Here is an 18,828-nt window from a genome sequence, read left to right as displayed (position 1 = left end):
AAACATAGTTAGTGAAAAAATTATCACATTTATTAACTGAATTAATAATTTGCAATTATAAAAATAACAGTTATCCAAGAACATTCAAAAGCCATCTCTTTAAATTAATTATGACATTTTCAAGTAGAATGACATTCTAGTAATGTTTACATATCCACACCAGTGTGAATTTTACTACACGTAATTTGCCGTGTAAAGACAGAAAAAGTAGGGATACACGTAAAATATTTGCGAATTATGTACCCATAGCCTTAATTGAATCGGTCATTTCAAAAACAACACGAGTCACATATTCCTAATTTTACAGAAGAGCAAAGAAAACTTAACTATATAGTCGAAATATGGATGAAATGGATGACATCAAAATTCAGAGTTATATTGTAGTTTTGTTCCTAATGTTTTACTGGACTGGTGTCGTTTTTGTACACAACGTTTATCTTAAAGGAGTCTATTCCTCTCAAAAAGTTAGTTTCTCAAAATTGTGGACTTTGCTGTTTTTGAAATGACCGATTCAATTATAAGTAATTAGACATTATTTGTATTTATGAAACTATTGTTACAATTTTTTAAAAAGTAGAAGCAAAACAAATATTATTCACATCATTCGAATAAGGACGAATTTATATTAATAACGAATGACTTTTATTTTACTATGCAGTTCACAAATTATGTATTCCAATATTAACTTACTATACATAGGTACATTTATTATCTGCTAGATTTACTTAGGTCCATTTTTCAGATGTAAAAATATCTAATAAACGCAATATTGATTAAATAAAAATAAAAAAGGTAAAGTTGGTATGGGATTCGAACCACGATTATCCACGTCCGAAGACCAAAGACCATTTCTCGTCACCACCCGCTCCAACTGTCAACACATATTACTCGATAAAGTGAGATAGTCACGTCGTCGATATTTATTCTGTCTAAATCCCGAGCCGAGGATTAGCGGCGTGTAATTTGGGTTGCCTATATAAACTTGAATCAACGAAATGGGCCTTGAGTGTTATTTAAAACGCTGAAAAGACCGTTTAGTGATAATAAAAAGGGTGGGTTGTGATTGCGCGCAGCGGTCAAATACCTCCTGCCCTGCGGTTCTCTCACTCTAATACCCGTAAGTTAGGTTTGGACCGAAGGGTTAGGTCTTCCTCCTTTCAGGCAAAAACCGATATTTACTGCGGTTGCATGATATTTAATATTAAAATAGTATTGGATGTGGTAGAATGTAGACTCTTTGTATAATTATCAATTGAACAGTGAAGCTGTTAGATCAATTTTCCGATTCAATCATTTCTACTGTTCACAGTTCTGTGTTTGTGTTTGCTTTTGAGTAGGTATTTCATTTTCTTGACAACGAAAATGTTCGGTGTGGAAATAATTAATAAGTGCTTGGAATGCGGAAACGTGTATAAACGTAAACATGATTTAAAAAGACATGTAAAAAGTTCGCATCCCGACAAATTGGATGCAATTGCCCCTTTAAAAGTGCTTAAAGGCAACGTCTATAAATTTAGACATAAGCCAAGTTTAAACTTTCATGCCAAAAAAATGCACACAAATGTCATTGATTTGTACAGTTGTAATTTTTTGAATAATAAACATTCGCGATTCAAGTTTATATAGGCAACACAAATTACACGCCGCTAATCCTCGGCTCGGGATCTAGACTCGAGTGTCGATATTCCCCTTAAATTAAAAAGAGACTACCGACCAAATAGGCTCATTTATCTCTGTCGCAACCGTCACCCATTATAAGATCGCAGGGCGCAATCTAGAGTATTATAAATCTATGGTGGAAACACAGTTTGGAAAAAGATGTAACCCTAAAACAATTAGACGGATATTACAAAAGAATAATCTACATAGCTGAACTGCAAGAAATAAATCTTCTATCAGCCAAAGAAATAAGCAACAAGGAGTTTTGTTTTCTTTGTTAATATTCTCCTTTAAAAGTTTACATCATTTTAGCTGATATCAAAATCGTACACAAAATAATTAAAGAACTATTGTTATTTAAGTATGGTATATTTGAAACCCAAAACATAGCTTATGCTATTTTAGAGGACTGAGTAACTTACTTTCAGTATGTAATTTTTTTTCTAATATTGGGTCACTGACACAAGCTAGTTTTATTGAGTAACGACTGTATCATTTCAGAATTGAGGCTGTGAGTCACTGTAGGTGCAGTACAATAATTTTGCTTATACAAATTATCAGTAATAATATTTATTTACATCAAAATATCAAAATAAAAATTCCATCACATAATGATGTCTAACAGCTGATTGTCATTTGTCTTTATTGCTTAATTCTCTGACCAATACGAACACAGATATCACGTGGGTAGTTCTAACCAATAAAATCGTGGAATTCATAGCGGTTATTAACGGCTCGTTTGCTATGTGGGGGTCTGCTGTGTAATAAATCAACAAAAACAACGAATCTCGTTTTAGGTTAGGTTCATACATAGAACCTTAGACAAGGAAAGAGAGTAGTTTTAAAGCGCTGCAACATAGCTGTTTAGTTGAAACATAAACCGATTATTTCTGGTGAACGCAGCCAATAGGACTTTTCATCGATTGTCATTTGTTTCGAGCTTCTGTCATGTGTCACATAATATTAACATATCTACGTCATACGTCTTTGGTTTGTATTATTGTATATACCGATAACGTATGTCGTAGATATATTAATTTATGTGACACATGACAGAAGCTCGAAACAAATGACTGTGAATGAAAAGCCCTATAGCATGCATGCGTCAGCCACCAAAAATTTATCGGTAAAAACCCTTTAAAAATTGCAATATCTTAAATGATACTACATATTATTATTAAAATAGATGGATGTTGCAAATATTCCTGGATATTACCCAGCGGGATATTACCCAGCGCAAGACAGGACTCTAACCCACGTGGATGGATATGAAAAGAACGAACCTCACATATTTGAAAATTGAGTGTCAACTGAACTGAAAGGTGAAAGAACTTTAGAAGTAGGTCAGTGACAGATTGTCAATGTGACGTTATGAACTATTTTGTTACTTCAGCCAACGAATTTAAAGTTTATCTTGATGTTGTTTAAAAAAGTTTGTGAAGTTTAAATTCGTTGGCTGAAGTAACAGAATAGTTTATAACGTCACATTGACAATCTTTCACTGACATATTTCATACTTCTAAAGTTCTTTCACCTTTCAGTTTCGTTGACACTCAATTTTTAATATGTGAGGTTCATTCCTTTCAAATCACATCCACGTGTGTTAGAGTCCTGTGTTTCCCTGGGTGATATCCAGGAATATTTGCAACATCCATCTATTTTATTAATAATAATAATATGTAGTATCATTTAAGATCTTGCAACTTTTACAGGTTTTTACCCACAACTTTTTGGTGGATCACCCAATTTGGATATGACCTCAGTCAATTCTTAACCTTAGTCAACTTTTGCAACAATGTCTTTTATTAATTAGGTTATACTTATGATTTTAGGGCTTATCACTGATGATGGATTACTTGTTAATCCGAAACGTTAATAAAATAATTTTTTAGTAAAATTGTGGCTTATTTGTCATCAAAACTAGTTAAATAATTGCAAAAACACCACAAGAAAATAGCTTCAGAACAACAATATTTATCTAATTATTACGCTATTTATACTGGTAGCGATTTAAAAGAAAATACTGCTATTTTTAACACTTATTTGTTAATCACTAAAATTCTCGTCTGAACTGTGATGGGCATTTTTCTATTTAATAATGTATTAGGTATAATATCATCATAATCATACATCTCCAAGTGGAGCAAAGGGTACCTAGCGGTGTTTCAAGTAGCATGAGGTAATGATGGTGAGGTTGCTAGGCCCATGCAGTGGCGTAACAAACTCCGTCGGGGCCCTCCCGCAGAATTGGAAATGGGGCCCCCTTTAAAAAATTACTAAATGCGACATGTGTAACAAATACCTATAATTATGTGTTACAGACCAGTAAATCAACGTAAAATATGACGATACCGTGTAATTTTCAGTGTCACCACCGAAGTGGTCAACTCAAGACTTTTCGGGTTATTTATGAGTAAAAATGTTTATTGTTCAACAAAGAAACCACGTTTTTAGTCGATGTTTCGCAAATAGTTCAAAGAGTAAGTATTCGATCGAAAAGAATATTGTTAACAAAAATGAAGTCTATCGACTCAGCAAAAGAAAAGTTGTAGCTCTTGAAAAGTTTTTCTTATTCGTCAAATACCAAATCGAATATTTCAACGTGAAATAACCAAAAAATGAAATACTTTTCAGGGAAACTCAGAACTTTTTTAAAGTGTTTAAAATAAGCTTTATTTTTTACAAAAGTTTCTAGCATCAAAACTAAGTCAGTTACGCTAAAAATACAGTTAATCCCATTTTTTGGTAAAAAAAATTTGTGAAAATCTCCCCCTATGTAGCACTCCAAATGAAACTAATCATTATCGCCTTACAAATTACCTAATTTTTTTATATGACCTGTAAGTTTTACCGGTTCAAAGTGCTGATTTTTAAAAGGGTTCTAGTTAAAGGGCTTGAACGAGTCACTAATCACGAGTATATGCAAATTTTAAACAGCGATATCTTAACCAATTTTTGTCTTACAGAAAAACAAAAAAAATCCAAAATATTGATAAAAGCATGACCTACATTTCTTTACTCTTTGAAATTTTTCGTATCACTAATACTTTTTAAGTTATTTCGAAAAAAGGCCTTTTCCAAAATAAAAAAACTGTTTTTACTATGAAATCTAATTTTTTTCAAAAATAAGCACTTCGAACCAGTCAAACTTACAGATCATATAAACAATAAATATTTAAAGTAAATGGTAAAGCGTTATAATAAATTTTATTTGGGGTGCGAAATAGGGGCAGATTTTGACGATTTATTTTTTAACAAAAAGAGGCCTACTTTATTTTGAGCGTAATTCGTATAGTTTTGATGCTAGAAACTTATAAAAAAAATAAAAATAAAGCTTTTTTGAAACATTTAAAAAAGTTTTAATTAGTTTTCCCCGAAAATTGCTTCATGTTTTGGTTATTTCAGGTTGAAATATTCGATTTGGAATTGGACGAATAAGAATAATTTTTCATGAGTTTCAACTGTGCTTTTATTGTGTCGATAGACTTCATGAATAAGTACACCATTTTTTATATCTTATAAGCTACATTTTTGCTACAAATATTTCTTCGATATCTAATATTTAAGTCGATAAATACTTTTTTTGAGTTATTTACGAAAAACCCGTCTGAAAACATTTTTTTTTGTTGAAAAATAAACATTTTCACTCGCAAATGACTTGAAAAGTATTAACATAGAAAAAGAAACTCTATAGAACAAAAGTTGCTTATAATTAGTCAATTTATACATTTCCGGGATTATTTTAAACGTATGTTTTTCACCCCAAGGAGGGGTGTCACCCCCGAAGTAAAAGCAACCAACGGCATAAATCCAACTTTGAAGTGGAGTGTAACTAGAACCTAAATCCAAATTGTCAAGCAAATACGTCCGTCGCGACGCTGATAATTTCACTCCAAAACTCTCATTTACTGAGCATTGGTGTAATCATGCATTGTTTATGACGACTTACATTTTTCATCTTTATTGGTATAGAATAAAATAGAACAAAGATTACTAAATGGTTACATAAGTATTATTCTATGAGATGAACAACTTTCTTCGTGCACTATCTACTATCAGCGAATATATCTACAATTTTATTAATTAGGATGGACAACTTCATTTTCAATACTGCACTTCTTAAAAAATGTATGTATGCAAATAATATAACAACACATTTTTACATATAGTAGACAACAAGATGGGGCACTTGACATATTGGGGCCCCCGTAAGCTTCATCCTGCAAGGCGCCTCTGTTACGCCTCTGGATAATCGTATCGAAATACTAAAACGTAGGTAAAGATTAAAGAGAAAACCCATTTCTAGATTTAGAAATATTGTTCTAAAATTAGGCAAATTGCAATTCTCAAATCTTTGAATAGTCACGTACAAAGCATTATAGTTTATTGTCGCCACCCATAAAAGTTAGTGAGACCGGAAAATATTTTTCTAGATATGAGATGATTCACTTGCCGAATATGCCTATTTAGAAATTTACGTTTTTAAATTTAAACCCACAAAGTAAAATCATATACCTAGGTATAACAGATTTTTACATAATATCAGACGACAAGATGGGGCCCCTGCTCGATCGGGCCTCCCCCGCAAGCTTCACGCTGCGGGGGCCTCTGTTACGCCCCTGGGCCCATGCATGTATTAGGTATATAGTACCCAAAAAACCCATTTGCAACCTGGCTGGTCAAGTGTACCGAACACGGTATATTTTTGCCTTATTTCCCTGGAGTAAAATCAGTATAGTTCAGTGGGTATTAGCATTTGACTTTGCATGCCGAGTTACCCAAAATTTTATTTTTCTAATCTTTAGGAGAGGTCATTAGTAGTATAAATTTAAAATCGCGACTGAATTTCGCCGTTGCAATAGCCGCCATTTCGATTTTAAAGAAGAACCGTTTTTGATCAATATCTCCGCCATTTTCAACTTTTCGACAAAAGGTGTAAGAACAGAAGTTGCGATTTTCTATAATTTCTTTTATTACAATTTTTTTTTCGTGTAGTCCACATTTTCCAAATTAGGGGGGAAATAGTGACGTTCGAGTATATTTATTGAGTTATCTAGTTTATTATTAGTTTTAAGACAAAAATATACCCATATGAAAATGAAGAAAATTAAAATTTAAATAATTTGGATCCTTTTAATTTTTTTGATGAAATCAATATTTAAGGTAGTACGTATGCGGTAAAATAGAGCGTAAGAACTGATTGTAATAATTTCCTAATATCCCGGCCATTTCAACATTTCGACAAAATGGTAACCACTTGTTGCTATTGCAATTTTCTACAATTTCTTCTTAGGAAATGTTTTGGTGCGGTCGATATTTTCGGAGCTTAAGGGCGGGAGAGAAATAGTGACAAAGCATAATCATTGAATTATCTCGTTTATTATTAACTTTGCGAAAATGTACCTATATAAAAAAAATGGAAAAAAATATTTTAAACAATTTTTACCTTTGTAATTTTTTCGTTTTCGTAAGTATGTGACAATGCGCCAAAAAATGACATCAATATTATAACGGGTGATATGAATGCTAAAATACGCAAGGGACCGCAGTTTTATGGCACAACAGGAAAACACTCATTGCACAACGGAACAAGCCATAATGGGGATAAATTTTGCCACCAGTAAAAACATGAATATAAGTTCCACATGCTTCCCATATAAAGACATACACAAAATCAAATCGACCATGTGCTGATAGACAAAAGGGCAGCCAGTAGTATCTCCAATGTGAGAACACGACGAGGAGCATACTGTGGATCAGACCATCTTTTGCTACAAACTAAATTTAGATGCAGAGTTAACAGAGAAAGAAACGAAAGACAACAAAGAACAAACTGTACTTGGAAAAACTGAAGATGCAGAAATGTAAAGAGCAGTTCGAACAAGAAGTCGCAAATGAGTTAAGGATGCTAGAACTACACTCCGTAGAGGGCAAATGGAGTAATATCAAAACAGCAGTACCGACAGCAGCAGCGTCCACCCTGGGAAACGAGAAGAAGGAGAGAAGGACCTGCGAGGAAAACGGAATCTTCAGAAGTCCATAAAACAACGAGCTTTATCAACTCAACTCATATTGAAATACAAAATAAATTCAAACAAAAGAAAACTATTTAGGTAGGTATATTAATAAAGAAGAAGACGGAATTAAACAAATGTGCAAAATAAAGCTACCTTACTGGAATGATAAATAATTGAAGCGTTTACATATTTGAAAAACAACAGATATGCCCATTTTTCGCAAATTCGACTTTATGTATTCCTCTCATGGAATAGTAGTTTCTTTATCCATCTGACATATTCAGTTGTGTAAAAATCACAAATGTCCGGGGTGAACTACATAGAACATTTGCATAGTATTAGCAAAGAATATAGGGTGAGTAGAAAAGTATTACGGTGTAATAACGGCCTTGGGCTATAATATAGCCCAAGGCCGTTATTATATTCGTTAATATATTATATTCGTTGGTATTAGAAAAAAAAAAGAGATTCAATTATTCGAGTTTCCTGGAATTTATTTAAGCAACGTGAGAAGTAATGGGATCAAAGTGTCGGTGCCGACACTTTTAGAGGAATAAAACCCTGAACAGTCATTACACCATAAAATGTAAGAGGAATTTACATAATTTTTCAATGGTCTATAAAGAACCAAAAGTTCACAAATATATAACAGGAAATCATATTTGAGGAACGTGATGAACCATTATACCATAAAACTATAAACCAAATGACGGTTGACGGTCTTTCTACCTACAGTAAGGGTGTGATCTAATGGCAATATGCACCACCCGTGAATTTTTATAAAAATCCGCTATTCCACTTCCAAGTCCATTTTGTTTAAAAATGATGTTTAAATTTATTTTGGTATATAATGTTAATGTTATACATTAACTATAATACAGTGCTAGTCAAAAGTCCGTACCCCCCCTCGTATCTTTTGAACGGTTATACCTATAATAGTGAAATTTGGAGGAAGGAAATAAACGGACGTAAGCTTCTTAACTAGTTATGACAGGTGACGTAATAGTGACAGATGACGTTACAGAGCCACTGTGACCGATAATTTTAAATTGGACCTTATGGCAAGTGATACCTCGTTTGTGAGGTATTTAAAATACCTATTCAGCCATACTAATTTTTTTGGGTGTAGGTGGATTTTTATTTTGGTGAATAAATTAAATAAATATAATATTGTAGTTTCGAATTTAATTAATAAAAATTCAAATGTCCGCCTATAGATTTTTTGTCAAAAAAGTTGACGTTTTTTAATTCTCTAGTAGTTTTTACGTCAACGTCAACCTGTTTGACAAGTAATCATAGGCGGAATTTTGAATTTTTATTAATTAAATGCGAAACTACAATTTTATATTTACTTCATTTGTTCATCAAAATTAGCTTAAACTCAAACAAAATTAGTATGACTGAATAGGTATTTTCAATACCTTTCAAACGAGATATCACTTGCCATAACGTCCCATTTAAAATTATCGGTCACAGCATAGAGTTATATATTAGCATAGAGAGAGTGTCATTCAGAGCGAAGTGACGACACCATCTTTTTTATTTGGATTAGTGCTGTTTCACTCTTACGCATAGTAAAGCTGCTACAGTTGTCCTCCTCTTCCGTGCCTATATTCACACTGAATGTCATCATAGATTTTCGATACAATGTGTTAGAAAGAGATGCAGCAAACCAGTCCATGAGATCTTGTCGTCAGGAAGCGCGGAAGGTAGGTTCCCTCTATGTTAATATATACCTCTATGGGTCACAGTGGCTCTGTAACGTCATCTGTCACTATTACGTCACCTGTCATGACTAGTTAAGAAGCTTACGTCCGTTTATTTGCTCCCTCCAAATTTTACTATTATAGGTATAACCGTTCAAAAGATACGAGGGGGGTACGGACTTTTGACTAGCACTGTATATTTAATAATACAGCAATAAAATATTTGAAGATACACACACCGGCAAAATTATCCGAACACCTTAAAAATGGGACATGTTTGATGTCTCGAATTTCCTAAACCAGTGGTACGATTTGAGTGATTCTTTTAGTATGTTATAGCCTTATTATTTAAGTATATCGTTGTAATTATATTGTTGCTAGACAGGTAAATATCATTTTATACCGGGTGTACCAATCATACTGTGTTTTTTCTTAAAGTTTGGAACACTCTGTGGAATATTCTAATATATGTAAAATACTAAAATTAAAACTCGATTGTAGACTTAGGCGTTCTTAACATTTCGCTTTTTGATTCATTTAATTATGTGTGATAATAAAAAAGTTATGGGCGTTAACAACTATCCATGTTTTCCATCATTAAATCCTCATAGTAGGGGAGGAAAGTATACTAAATTTGCAGTTACTCGAGCGTTATGGGGACCTATTAGATTGTGAAGAGTGAGTATGTGCTAAAACCAGAAAAAGGTTAAGTTATGTTTTCCATAAAGTGGGGGACTTTTCATTTTTTAATTTAATTATCCATTTGAAACAATCGTTTTTTCCGATTATAGCGCTATCTATCCATAATTGGAAAAAATGTTGCGAATAAAAGTTGCTTATTTTTACGTCAAGAATCCAAATCTGCAATAACAATTGGGGGCTCCTATTTAAGATTTTATAGTAATCCCCCATCCCACCTCCGTGGGGGGTCGTGTTTGGTGCCATTCGATTGATTTTTGAATTTTGCTGTTTTACGATCTGATGTTTACCTATTTCGCGAAATATCGCAGGTTTCAAATTTTTAATTTATCCCCCCACCTCTCTCCGTTGGGTGTCGTTTTTAGTTTTATTCGATAGATTTTTGAAAAATATTGAACAAGGATTTTCTAGTTTTTCGATTTGACGTTTATTTCGCGAAATATTCGCTTTTTTTTGTGAAATTTTGTGACTTGCCCATTTTCTTACTCCCCGCTCAAATCGTCGGATTTTTGAAATATACACTATTTTGCATGTACCTAACTTACCTTATCCTAATCTGACGATTTCGAGTTGTTCTAAGAATATATTTTTTTTTCGTTCGCTTCTTAATGAATTCCATCTGCAAAATACACGTATTCAATATTTATCAAAAATCTATCGAATGGTACAAAACACGACCCCCACGGAGGTGGGGTGTGGGGTTACTTAAAATCTTAAATAGGAGCCTCCAGTTTTTGTTGCAGATTTGGATGCTTGACTTAAAAATAAGCAACTTTTATTCGCAATATTTTTTCCAAATTATGGATAGATGGAGCTATAATCGGAAAAAACGATTGGTGGAAATGGAAAGTTAAATTAAAAAATAAAGTGTCCCACACTTTATGGAAATCTTAGCTTAACTTTTTTTTGGTTTTAGCACCTACTCTTCACAATCCAATAGGTCCCCATAACGCTCGAATAACTGCAAATTTGATGAAAAACATATCTAGTTGTTAAAGCACATACTTTTTTACTTTCCAACATAAGCAAATGAATCACAAAAAGAAAATGTAAAGAAAGCCTAAGGTTACAATCGAGTTTTAATTTCAATATTTTATATATGCTAGAATATTCAACAGGGTGTTCTGAACTTTAAGAAGAAAACACAGTATGATTGTTACACCCGGTATAAAATGACATTTACCTGTCTAGCAACAATATTATTACACCGATATTCTTAAATAATAAGGCTATAATATACAGAAAGAATCACTCAAATCGGACAACAAGTTTAAGAAATTTGAGATATCAAACATGTCCCATTTTTAACGTGTTCGGCTAATTTTGCCGGTGTGTGTATTACTAGGCCAAGAAATGAAGCATTTTGACTCGCAATTTTTTCATCTAGCATGGATTTACTTGAAAGTTTCACAGAAGGTAGGGAATAGACCAACGATCATTTTCTATATAATGCTGCTGAATGCTAAAACCTTGGGTGTGGTTGCCACCCCATCTCGGGGGGTGGGAATTTTTCGTTACATTTTAAACATGGAAATCGATGGAAAACGTAATTCTAAGAAAAATATGTTCTTTACGTTTTCTTCGTAAAACTAATATTTTTCGAGTTATTCGCGGTTGAACGTACCATCTTTTCGACGAAAAAATCGACCTTTTTAGAGGGTTTTTTTATAATAACTCGAAAAATATGCATTTAATCAAAAAATTGTTTAAGTCAAAATGTTATCTTTTAGAAACACAAATAAAATCTTTTTTAAAGGAGACCTTTTATAAAAAAAGGAGATCTAGAGGAGTGCGAGAATTACAGAGCAATAACTTTATTAAATAACACATATTATAACATTCTAGAAAATATACGAAACATAAAGGGTCGTTTTCACGCTCAGTCTTATTGTACGTTTTGTGTGTCATGCAAAACGTACGACAAAACGTACGTTTTGTGAAGTGTATAACAACAAATGAAATGAATCGAAATGAAATCCAAGGACAGATCGAAGATGTGATGTGAAAAGCATAAGCGCCGGACTCCACTTGCGATTTGTAGTCGCGTGATTGTTTTGTCTCGATCATTGAACACATTGTTTGAAAAACGTTAATATGTATCTATACACTTGATGAAACGTACGTTTTGTCGTACACTTCGCGTCAAAAAAAACTGGTACAAGTCTTATAACCGAAAATCGTGTTTTTCTAGTTGTGTAAATTGGTCTTGTCACATTATGTCATTCTTATTTCTAGGCAACGTTGCCAGTTCAACTAAAATATTATATCAAACCAGGTAAAAGCAGTGCGGCAGACCGCAAGTTTTTAGTAGGTTTACTAAAAATTAAAACAACATCGAGCATTATCGATTAGTCAGTCACGTTTATTTAAACATGCATCCTAAAAAATTCTCTTATTAATTTTGTAATGTTCCATCATCTCAATTAAGTACCCATAAATTAATTCGTGTTCTATTATAATTTATGACAGATATGACATGAATGGCAGATAATAACTCTAGACATGACATTAAATTATTATGTTTAATTTAAAATCGAGAAATGTGAAGTTTTTCTCGTAAAGTTGTGAGATACTAATAAATAAAACACACTGGAAAAATTAATACAAAATGAATAACTTTTACAGTGAACAATTGTGAAACTTAAATATTATGTATTACAATAAAATTCGAAACTGCTGAAATATTAAGCACATAGGTGGAAAATGTCGCCTGTAAAATGTTCAATGTGTTTTATTAAATGTATTCATTTTTTTTTCGAATCATGAGAAATATAATAAGAATTTTTCACAGAAATACGCCAAAGTTAGGCAACACACATTACCATTATGTTTATCGGTTGCGTTCCGTCACAGTGAAGTTATTATAAATATTGACAATTTGAACTGTCAAAATTTCTATTTTATTATTTCTTGTTTAAAAAAAAATAATAAAATTGATAAGATAGCCTCAGTTGAGGAGAAAGTAATAATAATAAAGATGTTTTATTCAGTCAATAGTGTGCGAACAATAAGGTAAATAATAAAGTGGTCCTAACTTTTACACACATGCCTACTGTGGCAAATGTAGGTATTTTTCAAAATGTTGGAATGTGTTTAAATCCTAGAACAATTTTAGCTTTTGTTTTTAATACGGATTTTAATCCCATATAAATAGCTTCTCATGATTTTTGTTGTAAAATGATTAGGGAAGCAGGAATTTAACAGTTTAGAATTTTACATTGAGTTACCTATGGCCCGTTTTACGATTCACCACCATGATTTTTGAACGTTATTTTTTGTATTTAGATTTAGTGCAATTCCATTATCAGTGCTGGCAACAACGCCGTGATTTACGAGCCATTGTGTCCAGTCTGAACACAGGTTTACATTGGGAAAAAAAAGTGTACCAGTTTTTTTTGACGCGAATTGTACGTTTTGCATGACACACAAATCGTACAATAAGACGTAAGTAGCGTGAAAACGATCCTTAAGACTTCAATCATGCACTGAACGAATATTAGGAAAATACCAGAACTGATTCAGACCGGGGGAGGTCTACGATTAATTCCATACATACAGTGGAGCAAATAATTCAACAATCGAGAGAAATGCACCTAATATTCATGGATTTCAAAAGCGCTTTTGATACAACCAATCGGACAAAAATGATGGAGCAGCTAGAGAATGTTGGAATCCCAGAAAAATTAAGACATATGCTAACAGTGAGCCTAAAGAACACCAGAGCAAGGATCAGTTTCAACGGAACAACTTCTAAGGAGATTAATGTACACAAAGGCGTGAAACAAGGTGACTCTATCTCTCCGACAGTATTTAATCTGATATTGACACGATCAGATATTGACGTAATCTGTAATCATGAGGATTACAAACTTGCAAACAAAAACATTATTACATATCAACTTCAAATAGTAACACTTGCAGTTGGAAAATTACATAAGGAAGCGAAGAGAATAATAGGACTAGAGATAAACAAGCTCAGAGCAAAATACATGGCGGTAGGGAAAGATGAGTCAACTCAGAAATATCTAATAACACAGAACCATAGATTTGAAACTGTACCCACCATTAGCTACTTAGGAGTAAAAATTGGGAAAACCGGAAAAGAGAGAACAGAGGAAAGAATTCTGAAGGGCAGAAAAACATCTACACGGTAGAAATCTGCTGAGAAGCAAGACTCTGTAGTAAGAAGCAAGTATAATGTGAACCTATATAAGACCTTAATAAGACTTGGTGTTACATATGGGATGGAAACAACGACGATTAACAAGAAAGAGGAAGATAGCCTTCTGAAATTTGAAAGAAAAATAATGAGAACAATACTGGGCCCCAATGTAACAAAAGAGGGAGAAATAAGAATGAAAACAAATGCAGAAATTGAAGAAAAATTAAAGAGAGAAAATATAGTTAGATACAAAAACTCAACCCAACGCAAATACGGGACATTTATAGTCTAAGAGCTAGAGCCGGAAAATCATCGTCATAAGTAATATGGAGTTTGGCATGTGAAATGTATCTATTGTAAATTGATAATTATGACCCCTTTCAGGCTGACACCTCAGTGAATACAAGAAGTAGCAATAAGGGATGAAAGGGGAAAGTTAGTGCAGTCATTTAAGGTTTTAACCTCCTATTTTGTTATACCACCATCAATTTGCATGAAAATTGGTGACTAGTTAGAGCATACCTTAAAAAACAAAACTGATTTAATGCCAACTTGCACTTTTGCCCTGGGGGTGGATACCACCCCTTCTCGGGGGTGAAAACTATTTTATTAAAAATAACCCCACAAATCGATGGAGGGACAAATTTTAAGTAAAATTTGTTATATCATGTTAAAAAAATAAATCAGAACTTTTTGAGTTAATAATGATCAAAGATTTGAATTTTTCGTGAAAAAATGCATGGTGTAAAAGGGTTTTTCATAAATAACTCAAAAACAAAAGTTTTATCAAAAAAGTTATAATTATCAAAATTGAAGATAATAAAAAATAAAATAGATTTCTTATTTGAAAAACCTTTGAGAATTAATTAAAAGTGAGTTATAGGTGATTGAATGTATTTTTTTTTCGGCTAGTACTTAAATCTAAGTATTCAAGCTTAAATAACGGAAAAACGACAAATCTTATAAAATAAATTTACTAAACACTTGTCAAAGTACTCAGAAATATGTATCAAATGAGCTTCCGGAGAAGATGATAACATTAAACATTATGCTACAAATATTTTTCACAGTTTAGGCTGCAAAAATTTGGAGCTTAATTATTATATTATTTATTTAAGTTTTTAAATTGTTATAAGACATTTATGTAAAATTTAGCAAGAATGTATTCGAATATGTCAAATGTATCCATTATTGGACACCCCCAGTTTCTGGAAATATTCCGTTTATATTGATAATATTTTACCAACATACAATTAATTACTTTGTTCTTTTTATCATCCGTAACTTCAAGCATGTGCTCTTAAATAGACCCTATTGTATAGGTATGCACTTGCTACTGTCATTTCGGAGTCGGCGTTTGTATTGAATATACAGGGTGTAACAAAAATACAGGTCATAAATTAAAGTACATATTCTGGGACCAAAATTAGTTAGAATAAACCTAACTTACCTTACTACAAATATGCACATAAAAAAATTACATCCCTTTGAAGTTACAAAATGAAAATCGATTTTCTCGAATATATCGAAAACTATTAGAGATTTTTTATTGAACATGGAGATGTGGCATTCTTAAGGCAGGAACATCTTGAAGAAAAATTATAGTGAAATTTGTGCACCCCCTAAAAATTTTAAGGGGTTTTATTCCCTTAAACCACCCCCCAAACTTTTGTGTACGTGCCAATTAAATTATTATTGTGGTACCATTAGTTAAACTCAATATTTTCAAAACTTTTTTGCCTCTCAGTATTTTTTCGACAAGGCAGTTTTTATCGAGATGCGGCGTAATTTTTATTATGTTTACAAAAAAAAATTATGGGGTTTTGTGCCTTTAAACACCCCAAATGTTTGTGTACGTTCCAATTAAAGTATTACTGCGGTACCATTAGTTAAACACAGTATTTTTAAAACTGTTTTGCCTCTTTGTATTTTTTCCATAAGGCACCTTTGTGATATGGCTTCTTTTTTAACATGGTTCAAATTATACGACGACTTCCATCTTGATCTTATTAGGATGTAGTCTATTTGATTCCTTGTTCGTCCATCTGGGCTGCGCCATGTGTATAATCTCCGTGGATGGTGTTGATATAACGTGTTTGTAATTGTAAGATGTTGTTTTACACAGAACTCCACTAGACGGTCGCCATTCTCATTTCTCTGTCCCAGTCCATTTTGCCCAGCACTTCTTCAATATTTTCATTAGATGACCCCACTTTGGCGTTAAGATCTCCTAAAATTATGACGAGTTCACGATTCGGAATAGCGCGAACAGTTTCTTCTAGACGACCATAGAACCTGTTGATGTCTTCTTCTTGTGCAGCTGTTGTAGGAGCGTATACCTGGACAAGGTGTAGGGTATTGGTGGATATTCTCATTTTAAGGGATATTATCCTGTCATCCATAGTATTATATCCAATTACGCAGTCGTTAAGTTTAGAGGGTACAATTATTGCAACTCCATTTGTACTTTTGTTATCTGGGCCTGAAAAATAGACGACGTTGCCAGCAGTTGTTTTAAAATGCCCTTTTCCTCTCCAGTGAGTTTCTGAGAGTCCCAGTACCGAAAGATTGTGGTCTGCCATTTCTTTTTCAATTATGTGTAACTTTCCAGGGTTTTGGATCAGTCCCTGGACGTTCCATGTACCAATTCGCTGACATTTTCTTAAATTAAATGAAAATTTGGATTCAGTCGCACAATTTCTGCCAGGTGCCTGGTCCCTCACACCTTGGCAGCCGGTAGCAAATTTCACACCATCCGACCCGGAACCGAGATGGCGCCGAGCGTGAGTCGGGTCGCTACACATTCCACCTTCACTAACCGAAATTGTCATCGTTATGGGAAGAAATTATCTTTGGAAAATAGTGCAGTGGTTTCCCTTTGCCTTCTGCACCGCTGCATTTGTGGGGTTATTTTTAATAAAATAGTTTTCACCCCGAGAAGGGGTGGTATCCACCCCAGGGCAAAAGTGCAAGTTGGCACCAAATCAGTTTTGTTTCTTGAGGTATGCTCTAGCCTGTCACCAATTTTAATATAAATCGATGAAGGTTTAACAAAATAGGAGGTGAAAACCTTAATGACTGCACTAACTTTCCCCTTTCATCACTTATTGCTACTTCCTGTATCCACTGAGGTGTCAGCCTGAAAGGGGTCATAATTAGTGATGTGAGTCGAGAATATTTCCAAGCTTATATTCGCGAACATTGGAAAGTTTCCGAGAATATTCGCCTATAAAAAATGGAAATATTCTCCTGACCGCGAATATTCCCGGAAACTTTCAATTGAAAATTCGAGTCCGAGAAGTTTCCAGAATGTTTTCGAGAACTTTCCGTAATATTTCCGAGAACTTTTGAGAATATTTTCAAGAGAATTTTGGACATAAGAATCAGTGAGGTAATTTGAATTTACATGGAAGTAGCTATTACCCACATAACAATTTCATGTTCTTAGTAGATTCATAAAACATACTTTTCAGAAAACGTATATACTGAGAATGTGCGTAATTACCATTGCGAATGTGCAGAGCAGATACTGAGTATATACTACATTACAGTACTTAAACGTTCTATGTATATACTTAGAATGTACTACCGCACTTCTTTTCAGTATATACCAAGAATGTTCTTTTTAGAACATTCCAAGGACGTGCTATAAACCTTCTATGTGTATACTTAGAACATACTACCGCACATCTTTTTAGTTTATACCAAGAAGGTACTTTTTAGAATATTCCAAGGAAGTGCTATAAACCTTCTATTTATATACTTAGAACGTACTACCGCACATCTTTGTATGGGAAGAATATATATTTTTAAGAATATTCTAAGAAAGTGCTGTCAAGTGCTATATTGCTTAGAAGTATGTTTTCAGCATCACCTATAATCTCATCTTAGGTTCTACTGGTTCTACCAAAAATTTTTTTTGAAAAAATTTTGAGACATTCGTCTCTATTTTCTGCTTTTTTTAAAAGCGTCTGTGTGTTTAACCCGGTCCAGTCTCAAATGTTTTCAGTCAGAATATTTGTCGTCTACCAGGACCCCTTTTTCCTTCGAACAACTCGTACATATCATTTCTGAGCATGTGCCGTAAATATGCTGTCTGTCTCCTTTTAATGGAGGTCAAAAGTTCTCTGTCTCTTTCCATTTCGTGCAACATCATTTTGTTCGTATATGATCGGTCCATGGTATTTTCTAAATTCTCCCAAAAAGCCACATCTCAAAAGCTTCCGGCTTTCTCATTAAGTCAGCATTAACAATCCAAGCTTCGGCACCATAAAAAAGAATAGAGTGGATATACAACATTTTATCAACTAATATCAGATTTGCAGATTGAGTCTTTGGTGACTCAGAAATGTCCTCATCTTCAAAAAGTCTACCCTCAATTGCTCTATTCTTGATCGAATTTATGATTTCGAATTTAAATCTTCCGTAATCCAGACTCCTAAGTAAGTATTTCATTTTGTCCACTTGCTCAATATCTTCATTTTTTATCTGGTTCTTTTTCTGGATCTTCTTATGATTTAATATAATGACCATTTTTTTTTTCAATTACGTGACATATTTTACTGGGCACAAGTTTTTCGCATGT

Source organism: Diabrotica virgifera, chromosome 2 (genome assembly GCF_917563875.1).
Source record: "Diabrotica virgifera virgifera chromosome 2, PGI_DIABVI_V3a".
Lineage (NCBI taxonomy): Eukaryota > Metazoa > Arthropoda > Insecta > Coleoptera > Chrysomelidae > Diabrotica > Diabrotica virgifera.
The sequence above is the reverse complement of the archived record's forward strand: the minus strand, read 5'-3'. Positions refer to the sequence as shown.